Raw genomic sequence first — 26,694 nt, forward strand, 5'->3', positions numbered from 1 at the left:
GTGTGTGTGTGTGTGTGTGTATGTGTGATGTGTGCGCGCATATTGCTAGTCTTACAAGCTGTGCAGGCTCTGCCATCTAGAGCACTTTGTGAGATCACTCCAGTTTGCTGCTTTTCCTTTTTCTGTCTCTGCGCGAGCGTGTATCTCCCCGTCTCTCCTCTCCCCCTCACCATACAACTCAACCCCCCTCCCCAGTATGCACGCACATACACAGACGCTGGGCTTGCTAGTGTGAACTTGAAGACTTGCAGTACCAAAATGCACGTGTTACCTTGGGATGCACTAGGATCAGGATGCTTGAAGAGCTGGCAGGCTGCTTAGTCCTCCAGGACTGGGTTTTTTAAATCAAGCAAGAAAAGAACAAGTTATTCACTTTATTTTTCTCTTTCTTTCCTTTTTGTTTTTTTAATTTTCTCTTTCTCTTTTTTTTTCTTTTGCTTTTTTTTCTTTGTTTTGGATACTACTGAAAAAGGAGTCTCAGGGATTCACACACTTGGACTTTACTGAATCAGGCTGCGTCTGCCAAACAATCTAGTCTGCATTTTGGTTAGCTGGAGATCAACCAGGATTTTTCTGATTAAATCTTCTTCTGAAAAAAAGAATGCATGGCATAGAAAGAAGGTCTAAGTGCCTGTCTGAGACTATTCTACCGAACCAGGGATAAATGTTGCTTCTCAAAGGTAAGTGCTATTTTCTTCTTATATGGTATATAAACTATATAGCTATAATACAAGATATATGCAGATACATACAGAGAACTTATTTATATAATTACCTCTTTGATGGCAAGAAAATATGTTGCCGTTCATTTTAAAAGCATTGGAGAAATATATAACTTTATCTTTCTGTTAATACCAGTCTTGATAAGAATGTTCCTGTAGAGATATGAATCTCTGTTCAGCTTCTGCTTCTCTCGTCGTGATAAGGCAGTTCAAAAAGAATATATATTTTTTTTAAGTGCCAAAGGGTATTTTTTCATGATGGTGTTGAAACAGTGATGGAAAGACCTTTGAAAGAAAGGATAGTAGTTTGTTTTCTAATACAGAAAAAAGCTGAGAAATAGAGTAAAGCTGCAAAAGTTATTTCAGCTTTCTGGTGGAATTTAGTAAATCCTGTAAAGCTAAGGAAGAACTTTGCTGGACAGGTCAGCTCTGCTGAATATAAAAACATACAGTAGAATAGTGAGGACCTTGGCAAATGTCATGTGAAGAGAGGGAAGCCACAGAGAAAGATAGAGAAAGGAAGGGAGAGGGGTGTGGAGGGACAGCAGGTACCCAGTTCCGTGCTCAGTGTCACAGAGGTCAGTGTTCTTGGTAAGGTGATGCCAGTGATGATGGGCATCTGAAATTGGCAAGGTGAACATGCCAGGGATGGGGAGGTATACAAACAGGTATATGCTATGTCATGTCTGTCTGACGTCATCAGACATATATTCTCTCTGTGAGATTAGCTGCACTGAGAATTTGGGCTGGGGGGAGCCTCTTTATGGCAGCACAGGACAAGAAGCAGCAAAATTGAAACTGAATCTCTCCCTAACTTGCATGGACACATGCACACCTTTGTGTTACAAAGCAAGTGTGTGACTGAATAAAACAACAAAGAAACTAAAAGGGAGAGCAGACATTGGTAGTTCAGACAACAAGTCCTAATATGATGGATTAGTAAACCAGAAATGTAAAGCGGGTAATTCTGGTAAGATATTCAAAGAAGGGTTCTTACACTGAGTAACTCCTTCCTACCCAAAGGGGATAAATAACACTGCTTTAGAGCAAGATATTATTATTATGTATTTTACCAGGACTTATCTAGTCTTCTTTAAACATTGTTACTTTATTTATTTATTTTTAGGGCAGCATCATGAGCTTTAATAAGTCCATTTAGAATGGGCTTTATTATTCCTACTCCATCTTTGGAAATAATAGAACAGAGTAACTCTTCTGATGAGAAGAGACAGACTTTGAAAGGCAAACAATATGAACCACTTAAATTTAATAAAGGCACAATTGATTAAATTGACACCTCTTAATTTTATTATAGAGTACTCATTAGATAAATCCAGCAGATACCGTGGAACTGCCACTGGTGTTTTCTGTTTCATGGGAAAGAGAAAATACTGCAGGTTATCAGTATTCTCTTGAACCTTGTTGTGTACAGAAGATATGTTTAAGCACATTTGAGCCTGTGATGAAAGGGAAGAGGGACCGGTAATTATTTTTGCTCTTGCTGTGTTTCAGGCTGTTTAGGGTTCCACTGTTTACAGCTTGCCCTGGGTTGGTGGTTAGTTTGCATTGCCTACAGATCGCCACTTGAGCACAACAGAGTGCTTTCTATGTTCATCATTGCCTTGTCGCAGCAAAGCAAAGCTCCAGACCTATTAAATTGCTACTAATTTTCAGGGAAGGAGGAGATGCAATCAAACATACACAACAATGCAAGGAGACAGGGAGAAGAGCTCATTATGTTCAACCGAGCCTTCATTTTGTCAATGAATCCCAGCAAAGATTTCTACCTTCTCTCTCTTTCTCTCTAAATCTCAGAAGCAGTAGCTGTCCCGCTCCACTCCTCAGCACAGCTCTGTTGTCTTTTGGGCAGCTGTATCTGGCATCACACAGGATCTGGATCTGCTGGGCACACTCAAGCAGTCAGCCCTGGGTGTACTGTGCAGGACAGGAAATGTGGCCCTTTTCCAGAGCCACCATTTGCTGCTACCCTCTCTGCCCCACAGCATTAGTGCTTCTTGTTTAAATTTACATTTGGAACGTGATTTTTCCCAATGGACAGCCCAAACAGCTGCCCCACAGACTCTGCTTTGCTTGCTGCACTACTGGGATCCCAGCTGCTGGCTTTCTGGCAGTCCCTGTCAAAGAGCCGCCACTCTCTCTCTTTGTAGGGGCTTTCCGGCCACTGGGCCACTGACTGAATCTTGCAATGTACTGGTGTTAGATTCTTCTGATGGCTTATTTTGTTTTGTTTATTTCTTTGTAGGAAAACAAAACAAAACACAGAAGACCAGTTTAAATTTATCGAATTTTAACCAGATGTAGGCAAAGGTGGGAATACACTTCAGGTGTCTTAGATTGAATTTAACTCCCTGGGGAGGGGCTGCAGCTTGACTCCTCTCAAAGCTGCATTTGTTTTCCACCTACACAGAGGGGAGGGAGGAAATGGAAATTTCCCCCCTACATAGAGAAATATCTCATTGCCTGTTGTTAATGCAGTGCAACCTTGACATACAGGCTTGACCATCTGTAGGAGCAAAAGGGTAGTTTGTTCTAACTTTGTACTCAGCCTTCCTCTTGGCTTGAGCACTCAGCCTTGTTTTGGGTTCATGGTGGTGTGCTGTCATGTGGTTATCTTTATGGAGACAGCGACTGTCATCTTGGTGCTGGTCTGAAAAGCCGTGACACTGTTTGTAAAAAGCATGAGGAAGCCATCCGTAATTCCTTCAAGTCAGTCCCAAGTGCCATGTTATCTATTCCCCAACACCAGATTAGCTATTACTGTTTCCCTCATGTCTCTCACTTACCTCAGCCACATAGTCTCTAATTGCTGTGACTAAAGATCTCACAACAGCGCTGGGATTTACTCTCTCAGTGTCCAGGTATGAACATACTGAATGGCTTCCAGCTATCAACTGAAACTTGTGACAAAATGTAGGGTAGCATCTGGGTGTGATGTACCCAGCGTGATACAGCACTTCACCAAAGTGCGAGTTGTCACTCTGCTACCCAGCCCTTCTCCACCCAGGATGCACAGGAGAAGCAGTACTTCTGCTTCTAGGAACTGAAATTACCATCTATATGGGAGGCTGCCAAAACTCTGCATGAAATTTACAGATGTAAACATGTCATTAAAAGGCCCACAGTAATAAAGTATGGAAAACTGGGGAAAAGGTATGTAATTTTCTGCTCCATAGGAGCAGCAGTTGTCTCCATACTTCAGAATAATTGTGTGACAGTGCGTCAGATTTTTCCTTCTTCCTGTCATTTGCTCCATCCTATCCACAATCCTGGTCTCTGATGATACCCTCATCTTGATGCAAAATCACTTGTGAGAACTCCAGGATGCCAACTCCAGAATATGAAATGAGCAACAGCAATTTAAATGCTCAGAAGTCAGAAAACATCTTTTAATTAAAAATGCTGATTTGAAAACATGCGCTGTTAGAGTCTGGTCCTATGTAGAATTCCTGTTGACCTAGATAAAAAACAGAGCTGAACAGGAATTTTTTAGTGAAAAATGTGCTTGGTTTTCTCATTAAAAATATAGATTTATCAGAATGAAACGTGTTTGGGAAACAATCAGGTATATGAATTTCCTGATTGGGGGGGGGGGGAAACCTGTAGGGAGAAAACTGCCAGAACCCCCCATCCTACATTTTTTTGGAAGAGGAATTTGTTATTTCTTCCCAGTTTCTGCATTTTACATCAAAACTGAAAACAATTCACATAAGCTCTGATCTTAAGAGGGGCTGTGCTCAAATTCCATTTTTCTAAATTCCAGGTAAATCTGTCAGTTGAACTAAACATTCCTAACTTAGGTTCTAACTTATTAGAAGACTCACATACTTTTTAATCTCAGTTTGGGCCAGGACAATTGTCAGCACTTTCATTCACATCCATGGGACCAGACAAATTTGCCTGCCAAGCCCTAGCTGGAAATCAATTTACTTGCTCAAGTGGGATTGTGCCAGGAGCATCATGTCAACATATGCTATGGGGTGTCAAGGCCTCAGAGTGTCTGCTGTTGAAACCAATCCTCTAGATACACAAGCTTATCTGCTGAGAGGTTATGCTATCTAAATAAGAGTAGACATGGAAGGATGGCTGCAGCTATAGTAGGGGAAGTACAGTGGGAGCAATTAGGATGCTTCTGCTAATCACTCCTCAGGGCGGAACTGGTCCTTAATCCTCGGGCAGATGTTCTGCTATCACCATGGTGTGATGGAAAGAGGTGAGATAAGGAGAGGGCCCTGTAATAGCAGTGAATCCAAGGCCATGGATTCTGGTTGGTCAGAAGGTGAGAGGCAGAGCTGGTGCATCCCAGTGCACACCAACATAGGTGCTGAGCTTCACAGAAAGCTGGATTAAGGATAAAATCAAAAGAAAGTACGAGATGGCTGAAAGCACCTTTTCTATTTTAATAGTGCTAAAATCCCTGGAAAACACGTGTGTGGCACTGGTGCAGAGAGTTATTAGTGTGACGTTTTTTCCCTGAAGCCCGAGGAGGTAGGTCAGGGCTGAACAAAGTCTTCATATGCAGATCTGAGACAGATTGCCACAATAGTCCAGTTAAGACTGTAGAAGCTGAGTAGACTTTGCTCTGAGAAAAATAGACTTTGGAAGATTTCAGTATGGTCAAGCCACATGCACTGTGGAAATCAGACACGTGATATTGGAGGTAATACATATACTGGAAAGGAAATTAGAAAATTTTCCTCTCACACTTTTAGGGCTGCATTTTGCTCAGACAAGCTCAAGAGCAAGGAAGCTCAGAATGGCATAAGGTGCAAATTGTCTCTAGCCATTCTCTAGTCATGTCTAAGCTTGTCAGAAAAGCTTTGGTCTGTGTGTCAGTCAGAATGAGTAATCCTTCTTTTGTTGCTGTCTAAAGATAAAAATTAAGAATGAGAAAGGAAAAGAGGATGTCTTAAACTTGTCTCTTCCTCTGTTGTGCTGGCAGGACAAGTGGGTTGTGATATCAGTGAAAGGGCAGCACCTGTACACGCAATAGAAAGGAAAAACTGAATATACCAGAATTTATATTGGATCCTACTGTTAACAGCCTTAAAAAATGTATCTGCCCTTTCAGTACAGAATGAAAACAATGAGCAGTCAAATGGCAAAAGGAAAAGTCAAGAGAAAAAAAAATCCTGTCATGCCTTGCTCAGTTATCTGTGTCTGGTTTGAAAGCAGCCAACAACAAATGTCTGTCTCCTCAGAGATAAAAATCAAAACCTTCCCAATCATTTCTGTATTCATTTGAACTCTTTCCTTTTGTGAATATTCCTATGACTAGCTAAATACATGCAATACTCAGAAAGAACTGCATGGTTTGTGTGTCTAACAACTTTATTGAGCCAAAAAATGAAAATGGACAAATAGTATTGATAGAATATAAGCTATCTGGACTGACACCATTTTATGGTTTCCTAAACTGGTGGCTGGTTGGAAATTTGTGTGTTATCTCCGGTGCAAATGAATGTTATTACTGTTACTGCCAGGTATTTATTGCATATTGGTTTTTAAATAAGGGTACGACATTGATTCTTCTCTCTCCAAATTATTGACTGCACTTTCTCTCTGTAGTGAAGTCAGATAACTTAACTCTACTAGAAATGTTCAGTAGGAATATATGCTTAAGTCCCAGAAACTCTCATGAAGGAGAGGCTCATGGGTTTTTACAGGCTATCTATAATCAAAATATTTTGCAGATATCTCTGAAAAATCTCGAACACAGTGAGGTGTACAAGTATTTTTTAATTCCATTTTGCATGACTGAGGAGAAGACCAAGCCATGAGCACTTCAGTTCACACACACTTTGCAAGAGCAGTGTGAACTTTTCTTGTAACCACAACTACACCTTTTCTTCACAGCTCCCCAAATGAATTTTGACAATGATATCGTCTTGGGTTGACGGAAAAGGTTATTGAGGAACTTCATGATTATGCACTGACTGGGAGTCACATAGAGGGCGAGTTTCGCTAGTCTGTGGTCTGCTGGTACCTCAGCCTGCTGCTTCTCCAGCCAGTGGGAGGAAAGGAAGGTTCAGGTATCCTATTAAAGGGCATTCTCTTGCAGATCTAGGTGTGGGTGACAATTTTATGTGAATTGGACAGAACTAACTTTACTCTCAGATGGTCAGAGCAGAGGGTAAAGAGCAGACCAATGGATATTCAAGAATGGAAATGCAGTCTGAGCAAAGGGGGTCACACATAAAAGAAAGCCCAGAGAAATGTTGGTAGGGTGAAGGGGAAGACGGAAAGAAGTAGCAGTGATACAGCCAAGAAGATGTCTCTGTCACTTTAGATATTTGTATGACCCTTTTCACTGCAGAGTCAGAGTGCCTGATTAAGGTAAAGAAGGGCTTATGACATGTCTCTTTAGTCATACTGTTCATGAGTAGCTGATCCCTCCTTTAGCCACTGTGGGGTGCTTTATTTGTCACATCTAACCTGTTTTACTCTTTTGATGAACATGGAAAATGTATTCAAGCTCTTTGTGCATTTGTTTCCATTTTCTCCATCTTCCTTTCATCTCCCTGAATCAGTGAGGAAATGGGAATGCTTTTCTTTTTTCTTTTCTTTTTTTTTCCATTGCATCAAACACAAAGAGTTTCTTCTCAGTGAGCTGATGAGTCACTCGCTAACAATTATAAACCTTTCCCTCAACTCTTCATAAAACCTAGCAACCAGCTTCCAACTTACAATGTGAGACCCTCTAAAATGTGATGGGCTCATCTTCATATGATATCTTTTCCATAGTACAAATGATTCTATGACTGGGACTTGTCTCTTATGCGCTGGACGTCACCTGACTACAATTCATGCCCGTAATAATGTTTTGTTTTCTCCTTTCATATTGTTTTCACCTGCTTAATTCTGTGAGTAGCATAACAGAGATCTGTGACGCACCTATGGATCTGTGGCTCGGGAGACTTTCCTGTGTTTTTAGATTGTATCATGAAAAGGAAGAAATCTGTTCCCCTTCAAAAAGGCTGAAGTAGGGTATGGTAAATTTCTGTGCATTGGTCATTTCTACTCTACATCAGTGTCCTACCACAGAATGGAAAAATCAAAGTTACTAAAAATCCTATTTCAGCTATAGGATTTACATTTAAAAAATAAATAATGCCCTTAGGTCAAGAAAGAGCTGCTGCAGTTCTTCTCAGAATGGCTAATTGATCTGGTCCCTCATTTGACACATCCTGCTATTCTCATGTTGCTGTAGTAATGCCAAATCATAGGTGGATCAATCAGTGACCTAACAGAAACCAAGCCCTACTTGATGTAGATGTAAGGGCCATCATCTTGCTAAACACCGAAGAAAGAACTGATCATTTGAACTTAGGCTTTGGTGTCTCACAAACCTTCAGAGTTTTGTTACTCGATTTACTTTAATCTAATTGTGTTTATTTTAAGGAATTACTTTCAACTCTTCACTTGATGGAGTATGTTGCAATTGTGATGAGCTTTGTACACACATTAAACACGCAGTTTCCCCACAAAAGTCCTTCCAATTATGAAAATCATTTTTTAAGAAAAAGCTGGATAAAAGCCTCCCAAGTTCAGTTTGTGATGTAGCTGAACATGCATGCACTGACACTCATTCTCTTTTTCCCATGTACTGACAAGTACATAAAGAACAAAAATGAATGCTGCAGCCAGCTGTTCTACTTAAATGTGTCCTGTCTTGTTGGCTTAGGCAAAAGGAGAATTGCATCCTGAGAGTTCAGATCTGCAGCAAATCAGGTCTGTCTTCATAAACTTGTTTCTTCAGTCAAGGTATTTCAAGCTGGTAATCTGTTCTGTGCTCATGATCAAAGCTAATTATGCCATCTTTGCCATGTCTTTAGTTACAGGTGGCAAAGACATTTAAGAACAAAAGAACAGTTCTGAACCTTTGTTTCCTTTCCATCCATTCCTGACTGAATTTTTAAAGCTTTTCTGACATTTAAACAAAGCACCTGAGAGCTATTTGGGAAGAATTAATATGAGATCTTAGATTGTCATTCTCAGAATAACCTCCAAATTTCTTCAAAACAATCTCTCCTGTAGCAATAAATGTACTTTATACCATATCTTAGGATCGTTCTAATGTTATTTTTATTTTCTTTCTTTTTCTTTTCTTTCTATAGTTTGATTGTTCTTTTGAGTTTATTTGTTTGCTTCTTTCTTCCTATAGTCATATCAGGATCAAGATATAACTGTTTACCTTGCCAACACATAGTTCCTTTGTGACACTCTTGTAATAGAATAACAGATATTGCTGAATCTATGGGGCATAAGTTGATATAATTATACTAATCGCATATGAAGAAAGAATATATCAGCTTGCCTAGAGGAATTTGAAGATTGATATTCAGGAGGAAGATGGCTGCTTGTACTTTCGTTGACATATGCTAAGCTTTGGATGACACTGTGATATTTGTTATTTGAATTCTAGAGACTCCCATTAATTTTACAGAGATTTGTGTAATTGATAAGACTTCAAAATGTTCATTAATTGTACTGAGATTTGTACAATTAGTAAAATTTCAAAATGTATATGTTTTTAAGTATTTTAATCATTCATAGAAAGAAGTGGCAACTATATCACATGTGATTTGGATGACCAACAATCTGAACACAGTATGAACAATGATTAAGAAAACCGTGTTAGCCAACTGAAAAATAAAATTTCCAAATACACATGAAATGACTAAAATAATGATAATTTAAAAAAAAAATCACATCAAATATTTTTGAACAGTATTTTTCTAACCATCACTAAAATTAATTAAAATAGAATGTAGATTATTATAAAAGTAAATGCATTTTAATACTGATATCCAGTTAATCCCAAAGAAATGTAGTACCAATCCCTGCGTCGTGTATATGTATAAACAGATCTTCACTTTTTTTAAGACAAAGCCAGACAAAATGAGCATAACCTTATAATGAATGCTTTGGCTTTAGAGTAAAAGTAGGCTCACAAGAAAAAGCTCATGAAGACTTGGTAAAACTTGCCAAAACGTGTTTGATTGCAAAGAAAAAAAATAGGACGACCATAAGGATTACAATTTGTTTCAGTTTAGGAACATTTCCTCTGTTTTATATAAGAAGTTAAGTCGATTCTGGAATGGAAATGGCAATCCCCAATGAAATGCTCAAAATCATTATATATGTGTATATAAATGCATGCTGTATCTGTGTGTGCATATGGCTAGATGTATTATTATCTGTAAGCACAAACTGGTTTTCACTTCTGCTTTTGCAGTGGTAGATAATAAGAATGTATATCATAGACCTGTTTTAAGACTCAGTATACTGATGTTTATGAAGTTCTTATAGATTTTGGAAAGGGTAGGAAGATGAAGTATACAACCAAGGGATAAGTCTACATTGTTAAAAGGAGAGGTATGACTTAACAAGAACTGGTGAAGAATTTCCAAGCAACCTTTTCATTGAAGAATAGTTTTTGTAAAAAAAAAAAAAATCTCACTATTTGGCAACTTGTTTCTTTTATTTTATACTACTATATTTTATTCATCTGGAATGTTTGTCAGTTTTGTGTTTAAAAATAATTGAATTTTTTCTCCTCTGGAAAGCTCTAAAAGTTCTATTTTTTTCCAGAAAATAAGCTTTTGCATATTTTAGGAAACACAAACTTTCCTTTCCAAATTGTAATTAGTCTAGTTTTAAAGAAGTGAATCATTTTCTAAATTTGACTTTCTTAACATTTTTAGGACCTCTGATAGATGTACAAATTATACTATTTTTCATTGTAGAGCTTCTCTTCCCTCCTTTCTCATACACTATTTTCTTGCTCTGGTAGGTCTGTTCGTACTAGCTGATTATATCTTAAGGGAACAGATTGTTCAACTACTTCTCAAAATAAAATAGGTTGTAAAAATGCTGAATTTGCTTTAAGGTTCATAGGATTGTTAATATGAAGGTAACATAGCAATGGAAATGTAGTAGTATAGTAGGAGATTTGGGCTATGGCAAAGCAGGCTATAATAGTTCCTCATCTTAATTATTGTAAGTAACCTCTGAATTTCTGTTGTAAAGGAGCAGGGAGCAGAGGGCTCTGATAATGGCTGATCAATAAAGATTTGAAAAGGAAAGGCAGAAGGCTTCACCACCAATACCTCTGTAAGGGCTGAAAAGTAAAACAGCTAAAGAAGAAAGAGAGAATGTTGCCAGTGGTAGAGGAGCCACATGCAGCAGTTCAGGGCTGTCTGTGTTAGAAATGCCTTTGGCTGGTGGAAAGTTCATTTTACTTTATACTTTAACATAAAAATTATAATCATTCCACTTTTAAATGTGTTAGAGATTATCTGTAACAGCTTATCCATCTCTCCCAGACACAGGAAAAGGGAATGAAGAGTTACTGGTGATTCAACTAAAATCTTCCTGAAATGCAGAGCTTTTTGGAACTGTGCATTATTTATTATGCTGATACTGAAGTAGGAACTCAGTATACATTTACTGCATGTTCCATTAGACTCTGAGAAAGGGTAAATAAATTGATCCTTGGCATTTTCCATGTATATTGGTGTATGATAACTGTTGAGTCACAGCCTGAACCACTGATTGAACACCTGGGGGAAAGGACCGGGTCAGCCCTGGGAGCACAGGTGAAGGCAATTCAATTGTGCAGCTGGGAGGGGTGGAGCCTGGCTGCACCTCTCTTAGACCTCCTTTAAGGGCTGATTGCCACTCTGGAAGGTTCTTTGTCTGGTGATCTTTCTGTTGTGGAGTTTTCCCTGCGAGCCTAGATCTTCGGAGATGGGTGAGCGCTTTTTCTTTTTAACAGCTTTTCAATTGTGCTAGTCCCTTTGTCATTGCATCTCCTGTAACATCATTCCTTTGCATTGATCATTCTGATAGTTATAATTGGGTTATTGTTGCTATTTTGTACTTGGGGGGGTTAAAAAAAAATAAAGGAGGCATGGATTCTGAATTAAACTAGTCTATGATCACATGCCGTATTTACAGCAGGTCTGTTGATCAGATCACCTGTATTGTTAATGTGATGTGAATTAGGCAAGGATGAGGTAGCTGGTGGAATAGGAACCAGATTCACTGGTAGCATTGCACAGGCACTTTTAAGCCCACTGGAGAGTTTCATTTAAGCTGTCGTTTCAGCAAGACTATTACGAATGCAACATTCACAAAACAAACATTAGCTAAGTAGAAGGTATCAAACCCTTTTTTATGATCGTTTCTATGCTTTAGTGGAGTTGAAAAAGATAGTCACTACGTTAATTACCTTCCTGCGTATTGTTAATGGGTTTGTTTAGCAGTCATTTGAGAAGGACATGGAGATACTGGTATCAGGAATTACCCAAGAAATGAAAAAAATATATTTATGTTTATCTTCTTGTCTGACTTGGGATGCTAAAAACCTTCTGAGTATGTATCCAATCCAACTCCATATTCTTTATATATTTATACTTCTATATATAGTTATTAATGTGAACTGTCAGACTGATGAAATTAATCGTGGAGGAATATATGCTGATACAGTATTTTGCTTCAGTGGTAGACAGAAAACTCATGTAACTTAAACAACGTTTGTGTGTTTGTGTGTTTGTTGTGCTACACCGAAGATCTATCTGACCTTTTAATTTTTGGTGCTTCTTATTTTAGCTGTATGAGTGCTTAGTATTTATTTCAGCTCATGGCAACTTATTCTTTTAGTTTTTAGATAAAGAATCCAAGGATTTTTCATCTCTCTGTGTTTATTGTGCAGGTAAACATAACCTCAGGCTCTATAGTGAACCTAGCAAACTCAAAAAGCTCAGCTGCCCCAAATTATTAACACAGTTATTCAGCGAGAAACATACGAACTGCTTATAGATAACTTCTATGGGAAAAAAATGAGTAAAATTAATCCTTTTCAAGATTTTTAATTACTTGTTAAATCTAGTAAAAACCTTCTTATGTCTGTTGATCTCAATCTTATTTTCTGTACGAGACTGCCTTTAAGTCTGTGATGACGAACAGCAACTAGAAATATGCCAACAAAACCAAGGAGGTTCAACACAGCTGTCAATCACTAATTTCACATTTGGCATCATTTGGCTGAATTGTAATTATTCCCTTATTGTGTAGGCTTACAGTCAGGTCTTGACATGTTTTAACCTCAGTTATCCAAAGCACAATCACAGCTCTTCAAGACTGTTAGTCCGATTGTTCCTTTTAGTTACTTAAACACACTGTCTCCAACGACATTCAGTCAAATGCATTGCCTGTGCAAAGCTGTTTGTGTTGAGGTCTCTCTTTAACACCCCTCATCATGCAGGCAGGAGCAGTATGTTAACTTGTTTTTCTTGATGTGAAAGATGTTAACATGTGGCTACAGCAGCATTGAAAAGCGACAATAGGTATTCAAAGATAATGATTGTGATTAGCACATGTAGCCCGCAAGAGAAGAACAACAGCGCTTACTATAGATGGCTTACTCCCTGCGCTGTGTATAAGCTGGCGATTTGTGAATGCTTGAGATTTTTTTTAGGTGACACTTCATTCATTATTTCATTTACTTTTCCGTATCACTGAATTAGAATGTTAGAAGGAAGAGGTTCTGTCTGAGTGATAAAATCTGATTTGCTGAGATTTCTTCCTGAACTCCCTTCACTCAGGAAATAAACTTCGTGGAGCTCCCTGGAAAATGCTGTGTGAGTTTTCTGGCTGGTAAAAAGTGGTACTGTTTTGTAGGTGCAGCAAATTATTGTCCAGTAATGGTAAATAGACTATTGCCTTTAGAGCTAAACGTGTATAAAGGGCAGTCACCCAGTGCAGCCTTCTGTTTGTTCACAACAGCCCATATACATCTGGCTTGAGCTTCTAAGTGACTTCAGTGCTTTTACCAATGGCATTACACCATTCTGGTCTTGGAAAAGGACCTGGAAAAAACTGCAGAGAAAAGCGGAGTATGCGTATAGAGCAGTTTTTGCACAAGAAATGATTGAACAGCTTTTTTACTCCATAGCCAGGAGAGGATTTACTCTGGCTTGATATGTTAAATATATCTAAGACTTTGAATGATACTTTTATGCTTTGTCTCTTCTAATACACATCTTAGAAGACTATAGATGAAGCTGGCAAGTGACAGGTCCAGCACAAATGATAAAAACACCTTTTCACTCGGGATTTTGAAAAGCTGTGAAACCCTTTCCTGCAGGATGTAAAAATATGAAATGTTTTCATTGATTTATAGATCAGTGGATCAGCTGGAGAGCTAAACAGAAGCAATACCTTTTTTTTTTTTTCTAAAGGAATAAAGACAGCATCTTCACATAAGTGTTAGCTATACCACAAGAAGCTAAAAGTCAGAGAAAGAGAGAGCATTCTGGGAAATTATCACTGCAGACTTTATGTGATTTTAAGTTTTTTGCTTGTTTTATCTTACTGACTACTAGTACAGATAAGATCCTCGACTAGATATACTTTTGGCACAACATAATTCAGGTGTCTGATTCGACTTTGTGTACTCTGTTTTCCACATTTCTTATGGCACAGCCCAGCCCTGTGCAGTGTTTGAGCTCACAGCTGTACCCTATCTGTTTCAGCAGGGTACAAAGAGGTGTTAATTACTCATTGCTTCCAAGAGTGAGCACACAGGGTGCTCTTGTACCTGGGTATTTGAATGTAGCTACTCTACTGAGTTCATGAAGTTATTAGCACCACTGATCTGGAAGCAGTGCTGATATAATCACAGTCTCTGGCTTGAGAAATTCAGATAGTTATAGTTCTTCACACAGCATTAAGTGAATATTGTTCTTTCTCCATTTTGGACTTCTTGACTGCTTCGGTTGTTTTTTGTACTGGTGAGAGCATCAGGAAGTTTGTGGAGCGCTGGAGCAGGTAGGCCTCTGCTTAGTTCTTGGCAAGAGAAAAGAGTTGTGTTACAGGTCTCTTTAAGATTAAAAAAAAAAAAAAGGAGAAAGTGCATTCTGACTTTTCCTGTGATAAACTACTGGCCTCGGAGGCTGACAATGGTAACTTGTGAAACTATGGAAGGGAGGCTGCAGTGTGGCTAGAGTAGAGGCCTACTGGAAGGCTACAATTCCGGATGGAAGATGTCTTATAGGGTGCTCAACAGTGCTCAGTCTGTATTGCAGGATGGGAGGCAACCATTTGGCTGCGCAAACTCCTCCAGGTAGATAACTGACCTATTAACAGATACTTTAGCAGTAACCTGTGCTGCTTCAATCTGTGGTATTACTTGTATGCTTATTTCCTGATTGACCTCTATTTTATAAGGTCTGAGTACTCAGTGGCGCAAGCCTTACATCTCCAGAGGAGTTTCCTTTGAACAGTCCAGTTCTTCATAACATTTTCTCTAGTATTTCATGTAAGATGTTCGTGGTTGATCCATCATGGGAGTGAACTCTTGAACAGAAAAGAATAGAGGGAAGAGTCCAAATCAAGCTGTGAAAGGACTGGTAAAAAAAAAACGGCTGTTTCAGAAACTGGAGTTAATTCCTTTCTTCAGGCTGATGCATCTTGTTCTGTCAAATTCCGTTAAGTTGTGAGCTGAAAACAGACTTCTCAAGACTTAGCATATAAGAACGTTATATGGTATATGCATATAGAAAGTCATGGAAGTACCATTCTAAGCATGGTAGAACTAATATTCTGAAATGTCTTTATTTTCACTAATTCCATTGAGTGTTCACCACCTGAGGCTGTTTTTAACACTTTTTTTTTTTTGGGTGCTCTTGAGCTAATCTGAAAGTCCAAGGACTTTCTGAGTTATTTTATGAAATAGTTGGGCCCCAGAAGGGGACTCTTTCATCAGAATTCTCCATCCTCTTCTGTATGCTTTGACTATCAGTGAAATAAATGAAGCTGAGTTAGGAGAATGTTTACATGTACAGACATTAACCACTGGATTTTCACCTGGAATATGAGAGTAAATGCCCCCTTCCCTGGGACCACCAGAAACATTTCTACCCTACTGACCTCTCTCCTTCTCTCCTACTCCATCCCTTATTTATTTATTCAATTTTAATTACCAAAAGCTTTAGATTTATGTGATGTGGTAGGATAAAACCAAACCTGTTCCCAAAGAGAAAATAGTGCTGCCACTTTTTCTAATGTGAGCATTTACAGAATTGTTAGCATGTACTAAGAAACATGAAGGCTCAGTTTTGTGTTTAGAAATTATTCAATATTAATTTCTAAATTATTTCTTTATTATATTATCAGAAATTTTCCTTTTCTCTCATGTTTGCCTGCTCAATTTTTCAAGAGCTAGCTTTAGGCTGAACATGCAGAAAAGATTTCCTGACAGCAAGATTCATTAGGCTGTGGAATAATCTCTCAAGGGAGCTGATAGAAACTTTGCCACGTGAGATTTTTAAAAGTAGCTGGGAAAAAAATGCTTTTAAAAAATGTACCATGAAACATACTCCCTTAGTAGAGAGAGAATGGACTAAGTGTCTTCACAAGGCTATCTTTTTATATCAAGTTTCTGTAGATATTTGCACAGAAACACGAGCGTTGCTAATTAACTGCTCATCTGTTTCATGTGCTTATGGCTTACCAGCTATAGTCAAATCCCATCTGCCACTTGAGGACAATTAAGTGGGCTGAGTGTCATCATTTTATGACTGCACCTGGCCACGAGCAGGTATTCCAGATGGACAGCATGGGAAGCAGGAGACACCTAGAAGAGAGAGGGAAAGCTGTCTCTTCAATAAGCAATTGCAAGTTGTTCTAAATCCATTCATGTAAGAAACAAAAATATTGTTTTGAGGTGGTTCTAGTGAATGGTATGAAATCCGTATGTATGGTTTCAGTATCAATATAAGAGCTATGAATTTTGCATCAAACTAAGATTTTGTCTGCAGCTTTGTATCAAGTTTATCACTAGCCATTGTCACTGGGGATAGGCAAGGAGATTAGGAAATTGCAAGAGCTGACTGAAAGCAAGCAAATAGTGTGAATGAGATTAGAGAAGCAAAAGACTTGATGTGTCCATATTATCAAATGATACTCAAAGAATCATTCTGTACAAAAATTAGTGACACTACAACATGATACTGTGTCTTGGGTCTGTTTGGGTCCCAGTCCTGGAGCCATATCTGCATTATAAAATAATCAGGTTTAGCTGTCCATGGTGCTTTCATAACTCACACTTAGCTGCTTTTGCATTTGGGCAGTTCTTGTTGTGTGCTGCCTATGGCGTGTATGCAAAGGCTCTTTCATTTTAGTCAGAAAATATGTGATGAATAATTAAATTTTTCCTGAAATACACTGTCTTCTCAAAACTCTTCAAGCAGTGTCAGTAGCACTTTAGAGGCCATTTCCAAAGCTTAAAGCGGTATCCTCTGGTAATGAGGTAATGATATTGTCTCAATTATACTGTAAGGGAAGATGAAGACTAAAGCTGCCACTCAGCCTTAGAATTACTGCTATAATTTTACAAGTATCTGCCCTCTCTTTGTTTAAACAAAATCATCCCATTCGGTTGTTAAAGGAGATGCAGTCTGTGGCTGGGAAGAACCTCTCCTTGCGAAGAGAGGTTCCTTTCAGAGTGATATTATTGGCTTTGTTTTGTAACACTTGAACCTGGGTAGTTTAATTCATCTGAATTCTACTTCCTTGACTGTTACATATCATATCCATATACGTGACTTGAAGGACGAGCCATCAGGCTTTGCGCTGATGCTTCCCAGAGAAGTTTTTATATCTGTATAGATACATATGTGTGCATGTGTGTGTATACATGACAGAGATACTCAGGACTGCAATTTGCCCTGATGACAGAAATCTTAAAAACTTAGTCCTGGCATGGTTACAAATAGCTGTGGGCTCTGATGTGAAGGCAAGAAGCTTGCATTTAGACTGCTACTCCTATATCTGTGGGGGAAAAAGACATGGGTCCAGCTTCTTTGTTTTCCCTTGCGCAGTCTTACATGTGGTAATGTTTCAAACAAACTCACCTCTACTTCGTAGATGTCAGAGCTGGGTAGGTTGTAAGATGATTGTGAGGAAACAGTAAGAAATACTAAGTCATGCTAACACTATTCAAAAATCTTCAGTCAAATCTCAGAGCAGCAAATGTGATGAAATTTATATATAGCAATCTTCTTTTTGCAGAGAGGTATATTTTTAGGTTCCTTTCTATTCCAGTTTTTGAACTATTGTGGATCATGTTTAAAAACGTTTTTCCTATATTTCCTTAATGTGATGGAAAACTTAAGGGGGAGTGGGGGAGAGAAGAAAAAGAGCAGGTCTTCCCTAGCCATGTGAATCCAGGAGCTGGCAACTTTATTTAAAAGATTTTCATGAAAAAAATCCTGTTTGGGTTCATTGACCCCTTACTATCAGCGTTCCCCGTAGAGCTGTATCAGGGACAATTTTAGAAGCAGACTTGTCTAACTCTGCTGACCAAAGCAAGAAAAATTAAATAAATGCCAGCAACATAGGTGGAGAAATATTTCTAAAGTACTCAAATTCTTCCCTATGTAGCAGAATTACTGTAAGGGATAGGTGAGAAAATTTGAGATAACTGTATTCCATGTGTGTTCTTCTCATTTTTAAAAGGTCTGACTAAAGAAATAAGCTTGAGCAGAAAAATCAAATGTAAAATAAAAACAGGAATTTTCAGTTGCTCTTCAAACTCGTATCACTTCTACTTTAGAATTAGTATGAAAATCAAGTCTTGGACTTTTGTGAAGGTTCAAAATGGGTAAAAGATTTTGAGTGTTTTTATTAAAATGCTTATTTAAGTCTAATCACTTTATCTCCTTGTAAGTTGCTGAAGTCTCATGAAGTATTTGGAAAGTTGACTTTTCTACAGCCACCAAAGTAAGTTTTGAATCAAGTTGTGAGGTTTTTCATAGATGTGAAGGAGCAAGAAGGCATACATATTAAATATATTTGTGTATATGTACTGAAACTCCTGGCCTCCCTCTAACAGAGATTCTACCAAGACAAAAATCATGCTAAGTTCTCTGTGTGACAAAGGCATCGCCAACAGCCTGAGATAAAATAATAACAGGACAATATTCAGGCACATTCTGGCAACCTAGACACCCAGTTAAAATGACTATGATTGTTTTTCTTTCCCCTTCTTTTTCTTGCAAATATGACAGCAAGCACATTTCTTTCAAAAAACACATTCTGAGATTGTCAGAAATAATCATTTAAGGTCAGGTTTTTCAAATGTGCTCAGCATACTGATTGTGGACAAGGTACTAAGCTTTTCTATCACACGTACGTATGCACGTGTGTGTATATATTATCAGTCCTACGGTATGTCTCCAGGATACAGAGTAACTTTGAAAATTCCTCAGGTTCATTATAGGTTGTTGTTAATAACTTTTAATATTACTAGTAGTATTTTGGAAAAAAAGCGTCTTGGTTGTGAGGTCTTATGACATTCTCATTCTTGGCCAAAATATTCTCCCATTGAAATTAGTGGAAAATATTCCTAGTTTGGCTCACATCCACATCAAATAACATTGATTCAATCTGTATATTTGGTTATATTTGCTGGTCTTATTGTTCATGGTTAGGAATAAATTTCATCTGAATGTACAGAGGACCCAAGCTGTACCTCAGTCTGGGTCTGTGATCTTTGTGTAATCCAGATGATGTAGGCACACTTGCTTCCAAGCAAGTTAGATCCTAACCTACCAGCAGAAATGGGGCTCTTTCTTAAAGCTTATATCAGAAATGTGGGGGATTATATGCCTATATTGAGTTTTTCTATATGTGCTCCTTCAAGATTAGTGTGGAGTTCAGTTCTTCCTGAAATCTTTATATACAGCTCAGACACACTGTAGCTGTACCCCACTGCTGTGGCACTTTCCCTTTAAAAATTGCTTGTTTTTTTTAATTGTAAGACGGTTTGTTCCTGGGACAGTTTCAGTACTGTGGACACAGAAATGGAGCAGTGGCTGACTCACTCCCTAAGACACAGTGTATTTGGTAATGCATCCATCTGTGGTGTGATGCTACTCTTCTTTATTTATATTCCTGGAGCTCTCTACGTGTTAAATTAGAGAATCCTTTTTTCTTTTTTTTTTGTGAGCTTTTCTGTTGTTGGTATTACTATTGTTCCCAGAGAAAACTAACAGCAGGAGATAAACGATCTGTTTGTTTGTTGTTTTTTCCTCATTTTTTATGAAAAGATTTTATTTCTGACAGATGAACCTGAGACGAAAGAGGCCAGATCCTAGCACATAAGTGCTTTTTGCTTCTGTTGTTGTAAATGGAATACATTTTTCCTTTGACTTATCACAAGCAAATATAAATCTGTGTGGTATTCTTCCCCAGCTCCTCCCCCTTCTGTTTTCTTAGAGCATATGCTGAGGATGCCACCCATAGCAGAGGATCAGTGTGAAACATCTGTTGCAAATTATCCAACCAAGATTGATTGATTGATGTATTCATTTTATGTAATAAACTCACTCGGTTTGGTTTTCAACTTAGACCTCAAGCTTCAATAATGATGTGTTCCAAGACTTATCTGCTACAGAGCTTCTGAAATTCAATATACCAAACCTTGGTAATTAAGTTATATTTACTCACTAATTGACCTTAAGCTATACTAATAAACTTCTAGGAAACTAGCAGAAAACACAGGAAAAACTCTTCAAACCTGGTGCCAGTGGATTAGGCTACCAGGGGCGGCTAGCAGTGAATCTGAACTTTGGAGTTATCTTGCGCTTAAAGGTGCCTTGTCCTGGTAATCCTTGTGAGGCTTGAAGCAATTCTTCTAGGATTGTTTAAGTGGGATTTACAACCAAGCAGTAAAGTAAACTAGCACTAAAATTCTCAAATTATGGTGCAAGGCAATCTTCTAAGCTGTACTGAAAATGTAATCACTTTCACTTATGAATCCTGACTTATTGTTTCTGGGAGATATTATATACTCTGGTGGTACTTTAGTCAACTTAGTTACTACCTAGTTGTGTTACGTTGTTTGTTTTTCTTCTTCCATATCTCAGTATTTATTGTCATTAGAAGTGAATCTCATTCAGTTCAACAAAGGTAATGATTTGAAAGTGAGGAAATCCACAATATCTCTCGAAGGAAAGAATAAAGGATCTTTGTAAGCCAACCAAGTGAAATGATCAGAGGTTTTTTCAACCCAATTGGAACATATATGTGACCATGAAGATGTTTAGAGAATTCAAGATCATCTTCTTTTCTTACTAGAAATAAAAAATGTATTTTCTTCTCAATTCAATAAGATGCTTTATAGTTAGACCAGAAAGGGAAACATGGGTTGCAGGAGGTTATTCTCTAGATATACTTGGCGATCTTGGAAAGTGAAGCATGTAAATATCTGTAATATTATTGCAAATTGTAGCATAATTAAAGGAGTCACGTTTTCCCAATATGTTATTGACATTCTTTGGGCTTTCTGTTGAACAAGAAACCTGTAGTTAGAAGTTGGTAGCTGGGAATATAGAATTTTACCTGTGGGACAATTGAATTTGTGGAAAATGCGTACATTCAAGCAATGTTGAAGCCTTGGTTACCTGCTACAAAGCCAGAGCAGCATATGCAGGAAGGCTCTTTCTCTTCCACCACTGGAGAGAAGTGAAATGAGGTAGGCACGCAGCCAGGCTTTCTCCCTTATTTTGCTCCTCAACAGAACGTGAAAACACACGGCTATCATCATCACTGACTTGCAGGAAAGGAAAGGGCTGGGGTTATGTGCTAACCAATGCTTATACTATTGCATTTTTGTTTCTTACAATGGGTGCCTTGGTCTTTTTCTGACAATTCAGTTTATCAAAAGTTGAGTCTTCCTATCTGCATTGTATTCCAGCAGGTGTATTTGTTTTCTGTAACAATGTCATCTTTTATATTGTCTTGAGCTGCCCTGCCTATGCCAAAGTAAATCAAGTAAACCTATTATAACAGACTACATGAGAACGGTGCAACAGACAGAAGAGATGTTGTCTGTTCTGTGCTTGACCGAGAGAAGATTGTTTCTGTATGATATAGCAGAAAAGATTCTTTATTTGCTGCTGGAAATGACAGTGACAAAAATAGTTTGTCTGCCTCTACTTTAGTCACCTGGATTCATGTTTCATGACAGCGGTAGGGGGTAGGGACGTACATGGGGGAAAAAGAATCAGTCTTGTTATAATAGTGCAGTCTTCATCTTTTTTTTTCTTTTTCCAGTAGTTACCTATAATCAAAACCTTTATTTAAGTTGGTAGCAAGATAACAAGAAATGTGCACTGGTGCACGTTGTGTTTGAAATCTGCCCTAGAGCACAGCTGGGAGCGCTTCAGGATAGAATCATGTCTATATTTAACATCTTTCATTACTAATTGTTTAAAATTTTGAGCTGCTTACTAGGAAAAGAATAATAATTCAGACACTATCACTTAAGGTAATAAATTCTCAAGGATGGAGAAGTTCTTCTCAGTGCATTACACTGTTTGCCATTAGCAGTAATATTAGAAAGGTTTACTATGAGCATAGCAAGTGTTTGCTTAATAAGCACCTAGCAGTCTTGTAGGAGGTTTAACACTGGAGAACTAAAATATAAATAGTTCAATCAGGATGGTTTTTTGTTCCTGTTTTTGTTTTGTTAGTTTATTTCTGTTTTTGAGGAAAGTAGCTCAATGTCTCTTATTTTGCAATAATACATTGCTGTTTTAAATTGGTAAATCAGGCAGCAGGTTGGTTTTGTTTGGTAAGTGGACAGGAAAAGGACTACAGGCTCAGGAAACAGATAAAATGCCCTGACTGTTATCTTAAGCCTTATTCAGGTGAACCTAAACCTTCAATTTTGGCTCAGAAGTGGTCAGATAAGTATTTCCTTTCCCTGAGTCCCAGCAGGTAGCCTACTTGCTGACAGTAATTCCTGAGTCTCTCTAGAGCAGGTAATTTGAGCTAAAGTATATATTGTTCCTTCATCTTGTGTTCAGAAGACAAGGAGCTGATAAGTGTTTTCTGAAGTGTTTCTGGTACACGGGTTTCCTTGAGGTTGTGAACTTTGATTACAGAAGCAAATCAGAATCCAGATAAAATAATATTTCTTCTAGGTAAACTTCTGTGGTGTGATTTCACTGTAGGTGAAAGATTGTGTACTGTCAGAAAGAAGATACTGTATTAACTTGCAAGGAATTCATCAGAGGCAAGGGGCAAGAGTTTTTCTACCAAACTGTTATTCACCATGAACCTTAAGACTTTATTTTTGACATCTTCTTGTGTCTTGTTTCTTTAATATCTAAAACACTTTTCCAGGGCTCTCTGTGTTTCTTTAGCCCAGTCGCTAGTGGATGTTGTGGAATCCTTTGCTCATCACTCTTCCCTGATGAGAAGAGGGAAAGAAATGAGTTAGAATTCTATTTTTTTAAGTGCATACAACTAGCTGGAAGATGTTTTCAGGAATGAAGGTGTCATGTTGGTAGTAATTTTGCCTGCCTAGAGACTCTTGAGAAGGAAAAGAGGGAGAAAAGCACTAAAAAATATTTCTTACTCCAATCTTGTCTTAGAGAACATTTTCCTATTAATGAAAGCACAAACTTCCAGTCACTAGGGCTTCTGTTATTTGACAGACAAATGTGTTTGTCTTTAATGGTCCTGTTCTGCCTTGATGATCTGGGTTGTATCAGTTCTGGCAGAGTGTGATGCTAGTGAATATTTTGACACATTTCAGTGTGGACTGCCTGTCAGTAGAAGTATGCTTACAAACAATAACATTACAGCTGGAGCTAGCCTTTTTTTTTTTTTTTTTTTTCTGAAGGCTCAACTGAAGCATAGCATTGCTTTCTGGTCCCTTTGAACTTACTAGTTTCTGTATCCTAGCAAGGCTGGAGATCCTTACTCCTAGCATCCTCCCAGGTCCAAGGTTGTGTGAGGTCCTAGAATGGTCAAATGCCAGCCTCTTCACCCTCCTACTTGTCACAGCCACTTCCTCAGCTACAAGATAGTTGGCTGTTTTTGTTGCTTTATTTGTTTACGCAAAGAACTGAGAGCAACCCTTAGACATAGTTTCTTTGCTCAGAAACATGGTGCCTGTTTATGTCAGTGCTATACTTTGAGCTGTGGGTTGCTGTATTAGCCCTCAGAAGTCTTCAGGCTGGCTTTAGACACAGACAGGTACTTGACAGGGAAGCTAACAACTAGGAACCAGCGAAGTAGGTTTTGGTTATCCATGTTATTTTGCTAGTATTTAGGAGCCTGGGAAGCTGAACCTGAGCAATCAGGAAAAGAGGTAGTAGCTGCTGTTGTGGATACACAGTAACCATCCTTGGACTCTCAAGTGCTCTCCTTTATTTCTGTCCCTTATCCTGTTTATTTCTGTTTAGCTAGATTTGTGTTTCCATGTTACAGGATTAAGTTTTCCTTCCCAAAGGAAGTGATACTCTCCCTGCACTCTTCGGAAGCCCTGAGGTGGCCTCATCTGTTGCTGTGCATCTAGACTACTCTACCCTACTTACATAGCTGTGCTGTTTCTGGGAGTTATGGGTGCAGTGGTGCAAATGCTTCCCTGCATCCACTCGTAGAAGATTCTGGCAGCACAGAAGGAGCTTCACATTATGTGGGAAAGACAGAGGTTTAGCACATACTTCACAAATGCTGCCCATCCTGTGCACAGTGTGGCTTTCACAGCAGTTGGCAGTTTTCCTTCTTGTTTGTGGGTATGTTTGTGTTGCATCCTGACCTGCTTCTGACCAGTAGCTCTGCTACTGCTGTTTCTAAGGTGCCTGTCAGAAGACCTCCTCCTCCTATGTGGTCTCAGTGCAAATTGTCTTTCGATTTTAAATGCTACAAACATATCTGAAATGAACTGTACAGTGAGTGATTGCTACTATTAGCTAAATGAGTGGGCTGTGTTAAATCCCAAATGAGCAGGTGTCTATATTGTGCACTCCATCACTACACCTGGTAGGCTGGCACTCCTCCAGACAGCTGAGCATAAGGGTCAGAGATCTAATGGCTCTCCTTAGATGCTCTCTGAAGCAAGCTCAACATTAACTGGGCCTCATTAGAATATTCCTTCAACAGGAATTCTAGTGCCTAATTTTTATGTATGTAATCATCTAATTTTTTTTGCAAGTTTCCATGATTGATGTTGGTGGAACATTATTTTTTTCCATTGCTGACAAGAAAAGCAGAGTAAATTAGAAACCCAAGTTCTGGGAGGATAATAGCATGCCTTACTTTCAATTGTGTGTATATATACATAGAGGTCCGTGCTCTAATATAGGGGTGACCACAAATACTACTAGAATTATTTTTCCAGAGGGTGTGTAAATGGACTAAAATAATAAGTTTACCTTGAGCTCAGATTTTTTTTCCTGGGTTCAAGTCAGTTGCCCACAACCAATGCTGTAGTTTTTATAATTGTAAATAAGATGTATAACTGTGTTTCCTTGCACCAAACATGAAAACTCATGAGCATGCCCATCCTTGTAAGTACTGTACTGGGAATAAATTGTTAGAATCCACTTGGCTTGGAGAAAACTTGAAAATAGAAGAGCACAGGAAAAGATGCTGTCAGTTATATAGTAAGGTGAGAGCATTCACTTCTGGCTTCCTGTACAGCAATGCCAGCTTCTTTTCAGTGGTGCCCAGGGTTAGGACAAGAGACAATACCACAAACTGAAACATCAGAGTTACTATCTAACTACCAGAAAACATTTATTTATTTATTTGTACTTAGGGTGGCCAAAGCATTGGCATAAGTTACAGGGAGCTTCAAGGCTTAAAGTGTGTGTATGGAAGTTTTGAGTTAACTATCTTCAAATAAATTCAAATAATTTGCTCTTGTCTGTGATAGGAACAGAACTTGACTCATAACAACAAGAAAAAAGCAGAGAAGCAGTTTTCTCCATGCTCCACGTGGCCTTTCAGATCAGCTTCAAAAAGCCCCTTCATAGCTGCCTACTGGGAGAGTTTGCTTTAGAAGGCCCCCACATGAGCTATCTCTCCGGTCAGCAAGGAAAGTTAGCAGACTTAATATATAGATTGAGAAGGATTTTCTTGAGTTTTGTGTCTCTCATTGAGAAGCTCCAGAGTATGAGACTGTATGATGGGTGAAAAAACACAGAGGTGCTCAGTATGAATGGAAGAATTCTATGAAGAGCTCTGACAGTAATGTCTGTCCTGTCCACTGTGGTCTTCCCAGTGCCTCTTTTGCTTTTGTCTGTGGTAGCTGTGCCTAAATATAGGCCTATTATAGCTTAACCCTGGGCTGCTATCCCACCTGCTTTCTTCACCCCATTCTCCTAGCATTTCCAATGTACATTTTACTTACACTGCAGAAACACTGTTGTAGGAGCTGCTACTATGTTCTCCGTTAGTCTACAAATTGTTGTTGCTAGATCATCTTCTCTATTTGTTTCATCCTGCTTCCTTTTTCAGTGTGATTATAAAAGTTAAACTTACCTGTACCCCAGTCTAAGCATGAAATACCCCATGATATCTACCTTCTCTTATTATGAAAATTCACTCTCACTTGTCAGAAAGATGGTCCCCCATCTTTTATGTCTATGAGCTAAGATTTAGCTCCTCTATGCTGCATATTTCTTGAAGATGTGTAGTTGTATCTTACTAGCAGGAGTCTCCTGGCATGCATGTTGGAGTATCTGATAATGGCCTGGTGGTTTGATCAGTCTATAAGAGACATAGTTTTTTTCTTTATTTTCACAAAAAGGAATTTCACCAGTTTTGTGATAATTAGGGTTGCTGTTGGTGGACATAAGTACCAGTGGTCAGGGGAAATCAGTACCTGGGAAGAAAATCTTTCAAACTTAAGCCCAGCATAATCTTTGGATTTTTTAATTTTATTTATTTAGGTTTAAGGAGATGTATAAGCATCCAATAAGTGAGGTACAATTGTTTCTCCCCCTTTCTCAGTCATTCACTGAATGCAGATAGTTAAGTCAGCCATAAAGTCTGTTTGCACAGAACTGTTCTCTCATAGCTGTTTTCAAAAGACCCACACATTCCTGAACTTTTCCTTCTGACATTCAGATCTAGCTGACTGTCC

The 26,694-nt window shown here is 38.5% G+C and overlaps 1 protein-coding gene across 2 annotated transcripts in view; it reads left to right on the forward strand.

The window, feature by feature from the left end:
• Positions 1–284: 284 nt before the first annotated feature.
• LRFN2 (leucine rich repeat and fibronectin type III domain containing 2) overlaps positions 285–26,694 on the forward strand; it is a 146,289-nt gene continuing 119,879 nt past the window's right edge. Inside the window, exon 1 of one of the 2 annotated variants that reach the window (XM_015283807.4) lies at positions 285–680. The gene's annotated coding sequence lies outside the window, so the exon portion shown is untranslated. Of the gene's footprint in view, positions 681–11,422; positions 11,497–26,694 lie in introns of those variants that run through there. The other variant, XM_046939307.1, reaches the window with a different exon arrangement.

The sequence above is a fragment of the Gallus gallus genome, chromosome 3, assembly GCF_016699485.2.
Source record: "Gallus gallus isolate bGalGal1 chromosome 3, bGalGal1.mat.broiler.GRCg7b, whole genome shotgun sequence".
Lineage (NCBI taxonomy): Eukaryota > Metazoa > Chordata > Aves > Galliformes > Phasianidae > Gallus > Gallus gallus.